The 18,093-nt window shown below is 42.7% G+C and overlaps 1 non-coding gene across 1 annotated transcript; it reads left to right on the plus strand.

The window, feature by feature from the left end:
- Positions 1-1,991: 1,991 nt before the first annotated feature.
- Trnat-ugu (transfer RNA threonine (anticodon UGU)) lies at positions 1,992-2,065 on the plus strand. The gene has a single exon. It is a non-coding gene; the product is annotated as a tRNA-Thr (tRNA).
- The last annotated feature ends 16,028 nt before the right edge of the window (positions 2,066-18,093 follow it).

Here is an 18,093-nt window from a genome sequence, read left to right on the forward strand (position 1 = left end):
CATCTTCAGCTTGCGACGTCGGCATGTATATCTGAACTATCGTTGTCGGTGTTGGTCTGCTGTCGATTCTGATTAGAACAACCCGGTCACTGAACTGTTCACAGTAACACACCCTCTGCCCTACCTTCCTATTCATAACGTTGTTCAACGACTCCTAAAGGCGAACTTTGCATTTGATAGCAAATTATATGATATAAAATGATGAATTATCCTTACATACACGGCCTTTTCAATAACTTTAGGAAACACTAATACGGAGAAATAGGTCTAAAATTGTCTACATTATTCCTTTCTCCCTTTTTGTAAAGTGGGTTTACTACTATGTACTTTAACTGTTTATGTAACCGACCATTCTTAAAGGAAAAATTTGCAAATATGGCTCAGTACAGGGCTAACATGTGCAGCACAATACTTTAATATTCTGCTAGGCACTCCAGTAAATCTATGAGAATCCTTAGTCTTCAGTGATTTAATTACTGACTCAATCTCCCCCTTGTCGGTATGACAGGAGTATTTCAGGCAATCGGAAAGGTATCTTCCAAGAAAGTTATATAATTCCCTGTAGAAACTAAGTTTTTATTTAATTCACAAGCAGTGCTCAGAAAATGATCGTTAAATACTGTACATATATCTGACTTATCAGTATCAGGAATATTTTTACTATGAAATGACTTTGTGTTGTCGACCTTGTGCTGCTAACTAGACACTTCTTTCATAACTCACCACATGGTTTTAATTTTATCCTGTGAATTAGCTATTCTATATGCGTACCACATACTCTTTGCCTTCCTAATAATATTTTAAGCGCCTTACAATACTGTTTGTAATGGGCTACTGTAGCTAGATTGTGACTACTCCTAACATTTTTATATAATTCCTGCTTTGTTCTACATGATATCCTTATCTCACTAGTCAGCCACCCAAGCTTCCTTTTACTGCTAGTACCCAGTTTAGAACGTTCTAGCAGAAAACAACTCTTAAAGTGCATAAGAAATGTGCTAAGAAAAGCATTATATTTGTCATTTGTTATCGGCATTATAAACATACTGCCACTCTTGTTCCTCAAGCAGGTTTAAAAAACTTTCTATTTGCCATTGGATTAGCTTCCATACATAGTTTATAATTACATGTGACTTTGTTTGAGTGCAAAACACTTTTAGTGTTAAAATTTGTGCATCATGATCTGAAAGTCCATTAACCATTTTACTAACAGAATGCTGACCCAGTAATGAAGAATGAATAAAAATATTTTCTATGATTGTGCTGCTGTTCCCCTGCCGCCTTGTTGGAAAAAACACAATCTGCATCAGGTCGTATGAGTTTTGGAGATCTGAAATTACAGTGAAATAAACACCCTTAGCTGCTTACAGGCGTTGACATACGTCAACGGGGACAGATGAAAATGTGTGCCCCGACCGGGACTCGAACCCGGGATCTCCTGCTTACATGGCAGACGCTCTATCCATCTTTTTTCTATTTTTTTAAATCTCATTTTCCTCGCTTTTGTTCGTTGCATCTGCTCGGGGTGGACTTCGTAAGGCATCGGTTTAAGTTCGTTGTTGATCGATTCACTCAGTTTTTTTATTACAGAGGGCACACAACCCTCTGACCGAACACGCTGAGCTTCCGTGCCGGCTGTCCATCTGAGCCACCGAGGACACAGAGGATATCGCGACTGCAGGGATTTTATCTCTGGTACGCCTCCCGCGAAACCCACATTCTCAACATATTGTCCCGCACTACATTCGTAGTGCCCCCTCCCATTATACTCATTACTCGCGGCGCGTTGCCGATTCCCGTAAGAGTTCGGGCACTGTTTGTGCATTCGCACAGAAGAAGAAGATGGTCAAGTGGCCGGTGAGCCTTAACTATATATATACTAAGATGGTATCTGTTCTTTCGGACATGTCCGAAAGAACTACGAGTGTAGTGCGGGACAATACGTTGAGAATTTGGGTTTTGCGAGAGGCGTGCCAGAGGTATCCTCTGTGTCCTCGATGGCTCAGATGGATAGAGCGTCTGCCATGTAAGCAGGAGATCCCGGGTTCGAGTCCCGGTCGGGGCACACATTTTCATCTGTCCCCGTTGACGTATATCAACGCCTGTAAGCAGCTAAGGGTGTTCATTTCATTGTGATTTCATTCTAACGACCTGCATGGTCACATCTTAATATATATACATATTTAGGAGATCTAACATCCTTTCTCTTGCACAATCATATACAAAATTAATATTGAAGTCACCACATATAACTAATTTCTGATACTCCCTGTAAAGTGAACCAAGGCCCCCTCTAGCTTCAGCAGAAATGCTCTTAAGTTAGAGTTAGGGGGCCTGTAAACAACAACAATTAGAAGTCTAGTTTCACTAATTTCAACTGCCCCTGCACAGTATTCAAATATCTGTTCAGTGCAGTGCCGTGATACGTCTATGGACGCAGAGCACTGGTTTTTACGTACATAGACACTCCCTGACACCGCAAGGAACTCCGTGAAAAACAGCTAGCTAATCTGTATCCTAGTAAAGGAAACCTCTGAATGGTCAAATTATTTAAGTGGTGCTCGGATATACCAACAATGTCAGAGTCAAAATCTAGAAACAGTTCACTAACTTTATCTCTAATACCTCTTATATTTTGATGAAATATGCCAATTACTTCTGTACTTGGATTCAATAGTAAGAGGGACTTCTTTTAAGCAGGTATACCTATCAGCTGATTTCAATCTAAAAAAGGTGCAGCTCTGGCACCAACTACTACAGGAATTTATCCATGAGTGATCCCACCACCACCACCCACTACACTGTAACCTATAAGCTTTGCCAGCCTCCCCTTCTGTAAGTGGGCTGTTTAGGTTTTCTTATTGGTAACGCCACGTAGCGCTCTGTGTGAGAATCACTGGCTGTGCTGTGTGCAGTCTGTGTCTAGTTTGCATTGTTGTCTGCCATTGTAGTGTTGGGCAGCGGCAGCTGGATGTGAACAGCGCGTAGCGTTGCGCAGTTGGAGGTGAGCCGCCAGCAGTGGTGGATGTGGGGAGAGAGATGGCGGAGTTTTGTAATTTGTCATGAACTGCTATATATATTATGACTATTAAGGTAAATACATTGTTTGTTCTCTATTAAAATCTTTCATTTCCTAACTATGCCTATCAGTAGTTAGTGCCTTCCGTAGTTTGAATCTTTTATTTAGTTGGCAGTAGTGGCGCTCGCTGTATTGCAGTAGTTCGAGTAACCAAGATTTTTGTGAGGTAAGTGATTTGTGAAACGTATAGGTTAATGTTAGTCAGGGCCATTCTTTTGTAGGGATTTCTGAAAGTCAGATTGCGTTGCGCTAAAAGTATTGTGTGTCAGGTTAAGCACAGTCCCGTACAATTTTTCAAAGGGGACGTTTCACTTCGTATACCTACTGAGGTACAGGCCATGCCTAGTGAAACCTGATGTATTGTTAGACTCACCTGGCACCACAGCAATGTGACCCATGCCCCCTGCCATCAGTCTCTTCTTCAGCCTCATGTTAACACCCCTAACAGTCACATTAAGATTAGGCCAATCATGATGATGAAACAGCTGCGCGAAATGCACATCAGTGCCACCAGTTGGGGTAGCCATCTTTACCAGGTCAACATCTACATCACATTTCCTGTCTCTATCACGACTACCCCTGCTCCACCCACAATCACAACCTGATCCTTTTCCGTTAAATTCCTACATAGCTCCCCTATGCTGTTAATCAAAAAGGTTCAAATGGCTCTGAGCACTATGGGACTTAACTACTGAGGTCATCAGTCCCCTAGAACTACTTAAACCTAACTAACCTAAGGACATCACACACATCCATGCCCGAGGCAGGATTCGAACCTGCGACCGTAGCGGTCACGCGGTTCCAAACTGACGCGCCTAGAACCGCTTGGCCACACCGGCCGGCTGCTGTTAATCACCTGAGCCAATCCTGCACTAGGCTTCACAATGCTGGTGACCTGGTACTCGCTTCCCAACACTTCTTGCAACTGCTGGTCCACGCATCTACCATGCGAACCACCTAGCAGCAGAACCTTCTAATTTCTGTTAGACTTTGCAACTGACTTAGGCTGCTGCATGTTTCCTACACCTACAGCTACAGGAGGATGCTCTCCACTTATCTCTGACAGTTGATGAAATCTGTTGCATATATGCATAGTAAAGCCGCCTGAATATCTCCTCCTTCTATCTGCCTTCTTGCCAACTGCCAGTTCCCGTTCCCCATTCCCCAGCACCCTTCACCCTCCTCAACCTATCTAGTCTCTCCTTTGCATACTTTAACTGCACATGAAGGGCACAGATCTTACGCTCGTGCTCCTCTATCAACTTATTTCTTCTACAGATTCTGCATTCCCAGGAGAGGATCTCGCTAGAATTCCCACTGACTTCCCAACTGCATCACCCCCCCCCCCTCCCCCAATGAAAATAGAGGGTGTTTCAAAATGAATATATGGGTAATTAAGGCTTTGTAGCACATATTAAATTCACCTTACAATTATAAATAATACACCAAATGAAAGGGAAACACAAACAGTTTTTCTTACAATTATTCAGTGTGAACACCGTTCACATATCGAGTCGATAGGCGGGTTGTTCCGAAACCTTGATCAATGTGTCAGGAGCAACTGTTGGAATAACACGGTTTCTAAAGTCGGATAGATCAGCTGGTATCGGAGGCACATACACATGATCGCGTCAGATCGTGTGTGAACGTGGAGGTCACGCATAAAATGCTGTGTTAACCGGCCCGTTGCGCCCAATCCACCGGTCGGATACAACGTCGTTTAGCCAGTCGCGTACTGAGTTATGCCAGTGAGGCAGCGCACAATCTTGCTTCTTCTCATTGAGGCAAGGGCCATAGCTGTAGCACATCAAGATAAGAAACATCAGTTGCAGTTGACTGACCGAAAAAGAGGGCCCATAAACTTTCCGCGGGGATATTTCTTGGGGCTAAGTGTGAAAGACTTTCACTCGTTCAACACGTTTTTCAGTCACCCTTAAGTTGAACGTAATAAACGCTGTAACGCCTTGAAACCGGTATTTTCATTTTGAAACACCCTATACTTTGAACAAATCCCACACCGTAACCCATTACTCATAAACCTGCGACAAAGACCACACTTCTCGCTCATGGTAAAATTTTACAGTTACTGAAAAAAACTGAACGTCTACGTTGCGTAAGTTCAGGTACACCAGTAGAACTATTTAGAGAACTAACAACAGCGGTCTCGAAATTCTCTCTCTACTAAGAAAGCAACAACTTTTATTAATGATACTAAGCCACAACTAATACCAATAAAACTTCATACAGTTTATTAGCTAAAACCAAAAATTCAAACGGCCGCTGGAATACTCAACGAAGTTAAAACAGTGAATGAAAATTTTACTGAAATATTTCACTAGAAACAGTAAGAAACGTCAGCTGTAACATCCGCACAAAATTTACTAAACGACTTCAACGCACAAAAAACCGAAAAAAAAACAGTGAGCAAACTTTTGGAAAAGTTTACTAAGCCTTTATTTCGCCACAAACAGCACGAGACACCTGAAAAATACTAAACTTAATAAATGTATAAAAGTGCACAAACGACTTTGTCAGAAATTAAGATCCGCTACAACTGCAACGGCACGCCGCGAAATGTACACACACTGCTAATGTTTGGATGAACAATTGAAAACTACTAAATTTAATATTCGAATACAGTGCACAAACATTTTGACAGTACTTAGCTTTATAACTGCTACAGCTGGAACCGCACGCCGCGAAATGTAAACACACTGCTGAGGCGTGAGGCTTGAATGAACGACGTAAGCACACTCAGGAATAACAGTCCACTCGAGTCAGTAACACAGAAAGACTGAGATGAATTAAAATCCACTAATAAGTTACTTCTACAGCAAATATTAACACAAATAAATTTTAAAATAAGTAACGGCAGACTAAAACTCTATAAAATAAGCAATTTCAACAGCAGTCCAGCACACGTGACGTCAAACCAAAGAGTCTGGTCAGTTCCAACTTAAATCTGAGACAATTTTACTACTAGGTTTGGTTAAAGGCAGAGGAAGAGTTACAAGACGCCAAGGGAGAGGCCATCTAGAGTTTTTCTGAGACCTTAGCTGATAGGTTCAACGAAGAGCTTGATCGTTTTGAAATTGAGGGCAGAGTGCTACATGTTTGAGTCTCCGACTTTATTCTACGAATGCGAGAGTACTTTATCGCTCCCATGCACATAGGGGGAGAAGTAAATCGTAATAAAATTTTAGCGAATTTAAAAAAAAAGGAACGTAGTTTTTGCACCTCCTCTCTGCTGGCGGCTACTTCCTACACTAAGAAACAGTATTTGCGTCATGTGGTGCAGGCAGTGTAACACGGTTCGCAAAATTTCCACATGTACACGGCCCTTGCAAAGTAATGGAAGGGGTGGTTTAGCAGTTACACAGGAATTGAGAACCTTTCTGCAATGTCGCTGGCTGATAGCGTCACGGGATCGACGTGATGACACGTTTTGTTGGCGTGACCAAACGTCGAGTGTGGCGGTTTGGACCTCTAATAACTGAGTAAAATGCGTTGAAATTACGGAAAACATGGCAAAATTACGAAAATTGGACAATATGCAGAATTGATGAAAATACGAAAAAATGTGGAGGGATGAGAATACTTACACGCTCGCTTATGTGTATGAAAAGCCTTCAATTCCTCCACCGGTGTGATTGGCAACTGATGGTGCATACTAGCCATACTCTATAGGTTTAAGTCGTGCAGGATAGCCCTTTGTTCCACATGCAGTTAAGCATTATAAGTCATAAAAATGAAAGACGCAATGTCCAAAGATTTGGCGGAGTGGATGGCTACCACCGAGGACACCAAAACGGCGACCACATAGTTGGGTGTAATATGCACCACCAATATCAGGAATCAGTGCTCCCACTCTCTTTGAGGCACAACACTGAGACAGCTGCTACCCCATCACTTTGGAAGATGAGATTAGATGTAGAGGTCACCACCTTAGGATAGCTGTTTGGAAGCGCTCCACAATGCCGCAAACTCTTCCAGTTTCCATTTGTCAATAAGAAGCACCGCCTCTGTCTTTTATTTCAACCATTTAGCGTGTGGTGAGAGCAGTTCAACTTACACCATGCGATGTCCAGCTTTCTGTGAAAGCCGACTGATCTAAATGTGTTAAATGCCACGTCAGCTCTTGACACTGGTCTCAAAGTCATGGTAGAAAAAAAAAAAATGTACAGTGGTGTACAAGGCTGTAGTCTTACTCTTATGGTTGTGTTACAGCAGAAAAGCAATGTATCAAACTGCTTATGAAAGCAGAACATAGGATCCCTCTCTTGTGACTGATAGCCTGTCGGATATAGTCCTCCTACATTACGGACGCAGGTCCGTACAAATCACTGGGCACCTGCTCCAATTGACCAATACGTGTGCATTTAATGTTCTCATTGTCAACATGCAGACGGTATTTGGTATTGATATATCGGAAGAGAGAGACGTGGAACTATCTTATCGAGTTCTCTACCAGGTGCCATTAGCGAAGTTTTTACAGTTCATAGTTTTACTCCGCTGGATGTTACAAAAATAACGTAGAGAGAGAGAGAGAGAGAGAGAGAGAGAGAGAGAGAGAGAGAGACTGTCCTGTCAACGAAGATCCACACGCTATTACACTATCGTATTTATAATGTAGTAATCTTAGGAATATGATAAAAGAGATCAGAACATGTAGTGGGTGATATTAGAGACCTTCATTCATTATCGATGAATTATAGGTGTTATGCTATTAAATTTCTTTGTGCAGTCTCCGTATACTCTGAATGGTTGTGAATTTCCTCCTGTACCTTAGAGTGCTAGTAGTAGCCCTCTACCTAGTCAGTGACAAGTGTAGGACTAGACATCCTTCTATCTAATAGAACAGTGCTGTCTGAATGTGATGGGATGTCGAGAGAATTAGCAGGGATCTGTGACTTGGCGGACGGCATCTCTTACTCGTGAAAATCACATAGATTCAAATGCTGTATATCGATGACTGGAAGATTCGTTACATTACGGCAGGTAAGCGATATTCTGACAAAGGGGAGTTGAGAGGTCAGCTCTATACTGTTCATTCTAAGTGTTGTGGGCAAACACATCACAACCTCTCACAATCATCTTTCGAAGTGACTGCAATGAGAAAATTAGGAGTTAATATGAAGATTTTTACCGAGAGATAATCAGCGGCATAAGTTCCGCCTTCTGTTTACTCGATAAATAAGAGACGATATTCTTGGCTCAAATGGCTTTGAGCACTATGGGACTTAACGTCTGAGGTCATAAGTCCCCTAGAACTTAGAACTACTTAAACCTAACTAACCTAAGGACATCACACACATCCATGCCCGAGGCAGGATTCGAACCTGCGACCGTAGCGGTCGCGCGGTTCCAGACTGAAGCGCCTAGAACCGCTCGGCCAGACAGTATTCTTCCAGAGTTTTGTATGTCTACAAATGGATCGAGCGATATCTTAATTGTTAGACTAAATTTAAATTTATATCTATATCCTTACTTCGGCAAGCCATCATACGGTGTGTGAGGCAGGGTACGCTATATCACTATTGGTCATTCCCTTTCCTGTTACACTTGCAAATAGAGAGAGTGAAAAAGATTGTCTATATGCGCCCTTACGAGGGCTAATTTCTGTCACCTCGTCTTTGCGGCCCTTCCGCGAAATGTGTGTTGGCGGCCGTAGAATCCTTCTGCGGTCAGCTTCAAATGTTGGTTGTCAACAGTGTTCCATGAAAAGGACATCGTCTTCCCTCTAGAGACACCCATTTGAGTTACCTGGTGAGTGTAATTCGACTGCTGGAAAAAAATTATTCGCCATGCAAAGTAACTCTCATAATCAATTTAAATAATTAGCCCTTTTTTTTCGACTCATCAGTCTTATGACTGGTTTTATGCAGCCCACCATGAATTCGTCATGCAGCCTACATCCTCAATTGTTTTCTGGATGTATGTATTCCATTCTCTGTCTTCCTCTACAGTTTTTATACTCTACATCTCCCTCTAGTGCCATGGAAGTCATTCCTTGTACCGTGGAAGTGCCTGATGGCTTAACAGATGTGCTATCATCCTGTCCCTTCTCCTCGGCAGTGTTTTCCACATATTCGTTTCCTCTCCAATTCTGCGCAGAACCACCTCATTTCTTACCTTATCAGTCATCCAATTTTCAACATTCGTCTGTAGCACCACATCTGAAATTTTTCGTTTCTCTTCTGTCGCGTGTTTCCCACAGTAATTAGCCTATCAATTTGATATGAATGACGTGCCACCTGGCTGGTAGAAGTGTGGGCTATGGTAACACGGATATAACTGGAGCTGGAGCGCTAATCAGGCGTTTTGTCGTTGTGGCGATATCTTTTAACGAAATTTCGATCTGCTACCTACACAGCCCCCCCCCCCCCCCCCCATGAACCATGGACCTTGTTGTTGGTGGGGAGGCTTGCGTGCCTCAGCGATACAGATGGCCGTACCGTAGGTGAAACCACAACGGAGGGGTATCTGTTGAGAGGCCAGACAAACGTGAGGTTCCTGAAGAGGGGCAGCAGCCTTTTCAGTAGTTGCAGGGGCAACAGTCTGGATGATTGACTGATCTGGCCTTGTAACACTAACCAAAACGGCCTTGCTGTGGGAATTAGTGAAGTTCGGTGGCGGGAGGAACAAGACTTTTGGTCAGGTGAATACAGGGTTATAAATACAAAATCAAACAGGGGTAATGCAGGAGTAGGTCTAATAACGAATAAAAAATAGGAGTGCGGGTAAGCTACTACAAACAGCATAGTGAACGCATTATTGTGGCCAAGATAGACACGAAGCCCACGCCTACTGCAGCAGTACAACTTTATATGCCAACTAGCTCTGCAGATGATGAAGACATTAATGAAATATATGATGAGATAAAAGAAATTATTCAGGTAGTGAAGGGAGACGAAAATTTAATAGTCATGGGTGACTGGAATTCGATAGTAGGAAAAGGGAGAGAAAGAAACGTTGTAGGCGAATATGGATTGGGGTTAACATATGAAAGAGGAAGCCGTATGGTAGAATTTTGCACAGAGCACAACTTAATCATAGCTAACACTTGGTTCAAGAATCATGAAAGAAGATTGTATACATGGAAGAACCCTGGAGATACTAGAAGGTATCAGATAGATTATATAATGGTAAGACAGAGATTTAGGAACCAGGTTTTAAATTGTAAGACATTTCCGGGGGCAGACGTGGACTCTGACCACAATTTATTGGCTATGAACTGTAGATTAAAACTGAAGAAACTGCAAAAAAGGTGGCAATTTAAGGAGACGAGACCTGGATAAGCTGACTAAACCAGAGGTTGTAGAGAGTTTCAGGAAGAGCATTAGGGAACAATTGACAGGAATGGGGGAAAGAAACACAGTAGAAAAAGAATGGGTAGCTTTGAGGAATGAAGTACTCAAGGCAGCAGAGGATCAAGTAGGTAAAAAGACGAGGGCTCGTAGAAATCGTTGGGTAGCAGAAGAAATATTAAATTTAACTGATGAAAGGAGAAAATATAAAAATGCAGTAAATGAAGCAGGCAAAAAGGAATACAAACGTCTCAAAAATAAGATCGACAGGATGTGCAAAATGGCTAAGCAGGGATGTCTAGAAGACAAATGTAAGGATGTAGAGGCTTATCTCACTAGGGGTAAGATAGATACTGCCTACAGGAAAATTAAAGAGACCTTTGGAGAAAAGAGAACCACTTGTATGAATATCAGGAGCTCAGATGGAAACCCATTTCTAAGCAAAGAAGGGAAAGCAGAAGGGTGGAAGGAGTATATAGAGGGTCTATACAAGGGCGATGTACTTGAGGACAGTATTATGTAAATAGGAAGAGAATGTAGATGAAGATGAAATGGGAGATACGATACTGCGTGAAGAGTTTGACAGAGCACTGAAAGACCTGAGTCGAAAGAAGGCCCCGGGAGTAGACAACATTCCATAAGAACTACTGACTGCCTTGGATAGCCAGTCCTGACAAAACTCTACCATCTGGTGAAAAAGATGTATGAGACAGGCGAAATACCCTCAGACTTCAAGAAGAATACAATAATTCCAATCCCAAAGAAAGCAGGTGTTGACAGATGTGAAAATTACCGAATTATAAGTTTAATAAGTCAAAGCTGCAAAATACTAACTCGAATTCTTTACAGACTGGTAGAAGTCGACCTCGGGGAAGATCAGTTTGGATTCCGTAGAAATATTGGAACACGTGAGACAATACTGACCCTACGACTTATCTTAGAAGAAAGATTAAGGAAAGGAAACCCTACGTTTCTAGCATTTGTAGAGTTGACAATGTTGACTGGAATACTCTCTTTCAAACTCTAAAGGTGGCAGGGGTAAAATATAGGGAGCGAAAGGCTATTTACAATTTGTACAGAAACCAGATGGCATTTATAAGAGTCGAGGAGCATGAAAGGTTTAAATGATGAAATGGCTCTGAGCACTATGGGACTCAACTGCTGAGGTCATTAGTCCCCTAGAACTTAGAACTAGTTAAACCTAACTAACCTAAGGACATCACAAACATCCATGCCCGAGGCAGGATTCGAACCTGCGACCGTAGCGGTCTTGCGGTTCCAGACTGCAGCGCCTTTAACCGCACGGCCACTTCGGCCGGCGAGCATGAAAGGGAATCAGTGGTTGGGAAGGGAGTGAGACAGGGTTGTAGCCTCTCCCCGATGTTATTCAATATGTATATTGAGCAAGCAGTAAAGGAAACAAAAGAAAAATCGGAGTAGGTATTAAAATCCATGGGGAAGAAATAAAAACTTTGAGGTTCGCCGATGACATTGTAATTCTGTCAGAGATAGCAAAGGACTTGTAAGAGCAGTTGAATAGAATGGACAGTGTCTTGAAAGGAGGATATAAGATGAACATCAACAAAAGCAAATCGAGGATAATGAAATGTAGTCGAATTAAGTCGGGTGATGCTGAGGGAATTAGATTAGGAAATGAGACACTTAAAGTAGTAAAGGAATTTTGCTATTTGGGGAGCAAAATAACTGATGATGGTCGAAGTAGAGAGGATATAAAATGTAGACTAGCAATGGCAAGGAAAGTGTTTCTGAAGATGAGAAATTTGTTAACATCGAGTATAGATTTAAGTGTCAGTAAGTCGTTTCTGAAAGTATATGTATGGAGTGTAGCCATGTATGGACGATAAATAGTTTGGTCAAGAAGAGAATAGAAGCTTTCGAAATGTGGTGCTACAAAAGAATGAAGAAGATTAGATGGGTAGATCACATAACTAATGACGAGGTGTTGAATAGAATTGGGGAGAAGAGAAGTTTGTGGCACAACTTGACTAGAAGAAGGGATCGGTTGGTAGAACATGTTCTGAGGCATCAAGGGATCACCATATTAGTATTGGAGGGCAGCGTGGTGGGTAAAAATCGTAGAGGGAGACCAAGAGATGAATACAATAAGCAGATTCAGAAGGATGTAGGTTGCAGTAGGTACTGGGAGATGAAGAAGCTTGCACAGGATAGAGTAGCATGGAGAGCTGCATCAAACCAGTCTCAGGACTGAAGACCACAACAACAACAACAACAACAACAACAGGCATGTCATCTCTCGACTGATGGATTTTCCATCCTTTTTCCCATTTTAATTTTCCGTTTCCTTCTGTTTTATTTATTAATTTTATTTTTTATTTTATTTTTTATTTATTTTTTTATTCCAGAAGTGTCTTACCCTCCGGGCGTCGGCGGTCGTCCTAGCCTCTGTACATCCCTATTATTGTTGCTGGATCGTTTCCTAAATTGTGCATCTATGACGACGGGTCCTACAAGGAGTGTTAAGGAAGGTAGGGCGATATATTTGCTCAGGGTGACAGGGTACAAATTTCGGAATATCTCAGCAGTCAACATTAAATATTCGGCAATGGGGACGAAGACGTGGAAAACAAATGGAAAAAAAAATTCAAAGGCATCGTTCAATATGCCCTGGACAAGTATGTTTCGGTTAAGATTTTAAGGGATGGGAAAGATCGACCATGGTTTAATAGCCGTGTTAGAAAAGCGCTAGGTAAACAAAGAGCATCTCAGATTCAAGAGATGTAAGAACCTAGCTGGCAAACAAAAGCTGAACAAAGCGAAAATGAACATAAGGAGAACAGTGAGAGAAGCGTTCAATGATTTTGAAAGTAAGACGTTGTCAACCGACCTCAGTAAAAGCCCTAAGAGAGTTTTGTCGTACGTAAAATCAGTAAATGGGTCAAAATCATCCATTCATTCTCTCAGCGACCGCACCGGCACCGATACGGAAGATAACAGAGAGAAGGTCGAAATATTGAATTCGGTCTTCCTAAGTTGTTACACCGCGGAAGATCCTAACACTGTCCCTAATCGTCGTACGAAAATTGAAATGGCAGATATTGAGATAACCGATTATGGAATTGAAAAGCAGCTACAATTGCTTAGTAGTGGAAAGGCTAGATGACCAGATGAGATACCTATAAGATTCTACTAATATTATGCAAAGAACTTGCTCCCCTTCTAGCAGTAATTTACGGTAGACCGCTTGAGCAACGAAAGGTACCTAACGACTGTTAAAAAGCGCAAGTCACTCTCGTTTTTAAGAAAGGTCGTAAGACAGATCCACATTATAGACCTATATCGTTGACGTCAATCTGTTGTAGAATTATGGAAATAAATTTATGCTCAAAAATTATGTTTTTGGGAAATGAACATGTTCTCTAATAATCAACACGGATTACGCAAACAGAGATCCTGTGAAACTCAGCTCGCTCTGTTCCTCCATGACATCCACAGTGCAGTGGACAACGGCGCTCAGGTTGATGCGGTGTTCGTTGATTTCAGTAAGGCATTTGGCACCGTCCCGCATTGCCGTTTAATGAAAAAAATACGATCTGACGGAGTAACGGGGCAAACCTGCGTTTGCGTTCAAGACTTTTTTGCAAATAGAACTCAACACGTCGCTCTTAACCGAACTAAACCGACAGATGTAAATGTAATACCCGGAGTTCCACAGGAAAGTATGATAGGACCGCTGCTGTTTACAATATGTACGAGGGTTGACTGAAAAGTAATGCCTCCACCTACGTAACCTTCAACAGTTGGCAGCATTGGTATGCGGCAGGTACTGACTTGTTCCATAGCCTCTTTTCTACAGCTCCAATTGGCAGGAAGCCTTAGCATTGAACGGTTGTGTTGTTACAGTGTAAAGTATGGAACCGTGCGCAGGCGGTTGGTCAATGCGATTTAAGCAATGTGCAGTCAATGAATTCTTAACAGGAGAAGGTGTCACCCCTAAGGGGATTCATCAGAGAATGAAAGCAGTATATGGTGACTGTGCTGATGTGAGTACTGAGCGTCGTTGGGCGAGTATGTTTAAAGATGCTGAGGCGGGAACACCTGACCTGCGTGACAAACAGAGAGTTGGAGGTCCTGTGACAGCAACCACCGAGTTAAACAAGCAAAATGTTGACACATTGATTCAGAGCGTTACATCACAAGGCAGCGAACTCTGAAACGAAGGCTAACAAGGGTCGTAAAGGAAAAGAGAAACATTTTTCTGCAGCGTGACAATGCCAAACCACACACTTCACGTGCCACCACAGCAGAACTTCAGAGACTAAATCTCACCACCGTACGGCATCCTTCATACATTCCAGATTTAGCACCGTCTGACTTCTTATCTGTTCGCGATAATGAAAGACGATCTGCGGGGACATCATTATGCTTCTGATGAAGACATTGAGAGAACTGTGAGACTGTGGTTGTGGAAACAGAGTGTCGACTTCTTCAAAAAACTTGTTCATCGTTGGTAGAAATGTATCAAATTGGCTAGTGATTATGTGGAAAAGTGAATATTGGTAATTGCGTTTGATTTATTAAAATATTCCCATCCAAACCCAATTAACGAAGGTGGAGGCATTACTTTTCATTTAACCCTCGTATAAATGATCTAGTAGAAAACGTCGGATACTCTTCAAGGCTATTCGCAGATGATTCAGTTGTCTATACCAAAGTAGCAACGCCAGAAGATAGTAAGAATTTGCAGAACGGCCAGCAGGGAATTGATGAATGGTGCAGACTCTGACAGTTGACTCTGAACGTAAATAAATATACATATTCCGCATATACAGGAAAAGAAATCTACTACTGTACAGCTGCACTATTGATGACAAACAGCTGGCGACAGCGTCTTCCGTAAAATATCTAGGCGTAACTATCCAGAGCGACCTTAAGGGGAGTGGCCATATAAAACAGATCGTAGGAAAAGCAGACACCAGACTCACATTCACTGGAAGAATCTTAAGGAAATGTAACTCATCTACGAAAGAAGTGGCTTATAAGGCGCTTGTTCGCCCGATTCTTGAGTGTTGTTCATCTATCTGGGATCCCTGTCAGGTGGAACCGACAGAGGAGATAGAGAAGATCCAACGAAGAGCGGCGAGTTTCGTCATGAGATCGTTTAGCTGGCGAGAGAGCGTTATAAGAGAGGCGTTGTGCAGAACAGATATATTTACTATTGAAATTTTGGGACAGCACTTTTCAGGAGGAGTCTGACAGTACATTACTCCTCCCCACACGCATACGTCTCGCGCATTGGCCACGAGGAGGAAATTCGAGAAATTAAAGCCAATACTAAGGCTCACCGACAACCATACTTCCCATGCACTATTCACGTGTGGAACTGGGTTGGAGGGATCAGATAATGGTGATACATGGAACATACTGGAATTAAGGAAAACGTGGAAGGGAGGACCCACCAGTATAATTGTCTTTTCACACAACTTGTTTATTTAACAATATATAAACTGTGTTTTACAGATAGTCAAAGCATTTAACCTTAAAATTCTCTTTAACAAAGTGAATAAATTTGCTAAGTTCTTTTGACCTTAAACCTTAAGTTGAGTAAGTGTGCTGTATTACAAAACATGACAATGACTACAAGACGGCCGGACATGCAGCCCGCCCATTATCGGGTGAAACAGCGGTGTTTACTACCGCGCTGGACACAGTCTGTCTTATTAAACGCCCTTCTGCAACACATGAAAACAATATAAGCACCATTGATGAGAAGAGTGATTCAATTACTCAGAACAAATGACTTAACTTTTAATTTGAAAGCTGTATGTTGAAAGGTTCAGGGTCAAGATGCGCACCTGTGCTGAAAGGTTAAACAGATAAGCAACAGTATGCCATTGATAAGGCTTACTTCAAAGCAACCAACCTCTTAATTTCAATCGGCACCCAAGGTGCGACTGGACCCAAACCCGTCCCTTCTCACAATTGACTAAAGCCCTGGTGACAGTTTGCTGTTAATATTTTGAAGGTTAAACTGACTGTCAGTTACTAAGAATGCTCTGAAGGAACGTCTTCAAACATCACTTCTGAACACTTATTACAAGAGAACTCACTCGACGGAACCACAACGAATGGTTCAAATGGCTCTCAGTACTATGGGACTTAACATCTCAGGTCATCAGTCCCCTAGAACTTAAAACTGTTTAAACCTAACTAACCTAAGGACATCACACACATCCATGCCCGAGGCAGGATTCGAACCTGCGACCGTAGTGGTCGCACGGTTCCAGACTGAAGCGCCTAGAACCGCTCGGCCACCACCGGCCGGCGGAACCACAACATACAGCTAAAATACATCAACAATGACCCGGTCTTTGAAACACGGAAACGAACAGCTTAGTACAACAGGTTATTCAGGTTATAACTAATGACTGAGAAATGCAATTACAATCAAAGAATTAGACCGGTTAACACCTAAATCTAGCCACAAGGTCCCTCTTTTGTTTAGCGGCTTCCTGTGCCTTAGTACAATTGTTCCTGCTGCATGATTATTTAGAACATTAATTATCGGATACAAACCAGAAAGTGAAGGCAATATAATAGGGGGACAAGTTTCCAAACAACAACTAGTGTCTCAGTACAACACTACCGCCTATATTTACGACTAAAGAGCCAACAGAGTAAACTCTGAGGGTCAGGTAGAACCCAGAAAATAATAAGGAGGGCAGGTGGACAATGAAACAAATCACCACGAGGATTACAGAAGATTACTTCCCTTTATCAGAAAGTAATTCCATGGACCCACAGTGCGTCACAGCAGTTACTAAGTGGTGCCGATGAAAGTCAGGTAGAAGAGGGCAGCCAGGCCATGAGCGGTTGTCTGACAGGAATGTTGCCAACCAACCGACGGGATGTCGGCCTGCTGCTTGTAGTCGACGCTGACCCCGCTGAAGAACTCCGGTGTCTTTGCTCTGCGCAGGCTCTCCCTGCACAGCTCGTGGCTTCGACCACTCGGACATTATGACCACCTCTTGTCACATTGCTACTGCCAATCCCCAAACCTCGTGCCTTCTTCTGTTGCCAGCAAACCCCGAATATATATCGGCATGCAAAGACCCTCTAAGGACACAACCCACACACCAACTCTTCCGCATAGATATTGGCAATGGGGCTGCAAGAGGGAAAGTCGATACTGCACCTGAGCCAGTAGCGCCAGGCAGAACAACAGTCTACCAATTCAACGGCGCCACAGCTCAATCTCCCCTCTCAAACCAGAACAAGCCTCCCTCAGGGCTAAGAACCCCTCACTCCGCTGGAATGTTTAGTCTGACTGAGATGAAGCCTTATGAGCTTCCCCATTTCCTGGGTCCTTGAGGAAAAGATTGACGGGGCTTAAGATTTTGACAATGGAATATGGACCTAGGAAACGCTGGGCAAGCTTCCCTAAGCGCTTATCCTGGGAAGTCTGCCCAGGAAAGTTCCTGCTTTAGACAAGATCCCCCGGCCTTGGTGGCCGAGCGGTTCTAGGAGCTTCAGTCTAGAACCGCGCGACCGCTACGGTCGCAGGTTCGAATCCTGCCTCGGGCATGGATGTGTGTAATGTCTTTAGGTTAGTTAGGTTTAAGTAGTTCTAAGATCTAGGGGACTGATGACCTCAGAAGTTAAGTCCCATAGTGCTCAGAGCCATTTGAACCATTTGAACAAGATCCCGTATCTTTCCTTGAAAGGGGA

This window comes from Schistocerca serialis, chromosome 1 (assembly GCF_023864345.2).
Source record: "Schistocerca serialis cubense isolate TAMUIC-IGC-003099 chromosome 1, iqSchSeri2.2, whole genome shotgun sequence".
In the NCBI taxonomy this organism is placed as follows: Eukaryota; Metazoa; Arthropoda; class Insecta; order Orthoptera; family Acrididae; genus Schistocerca; species Schistocerca serialis.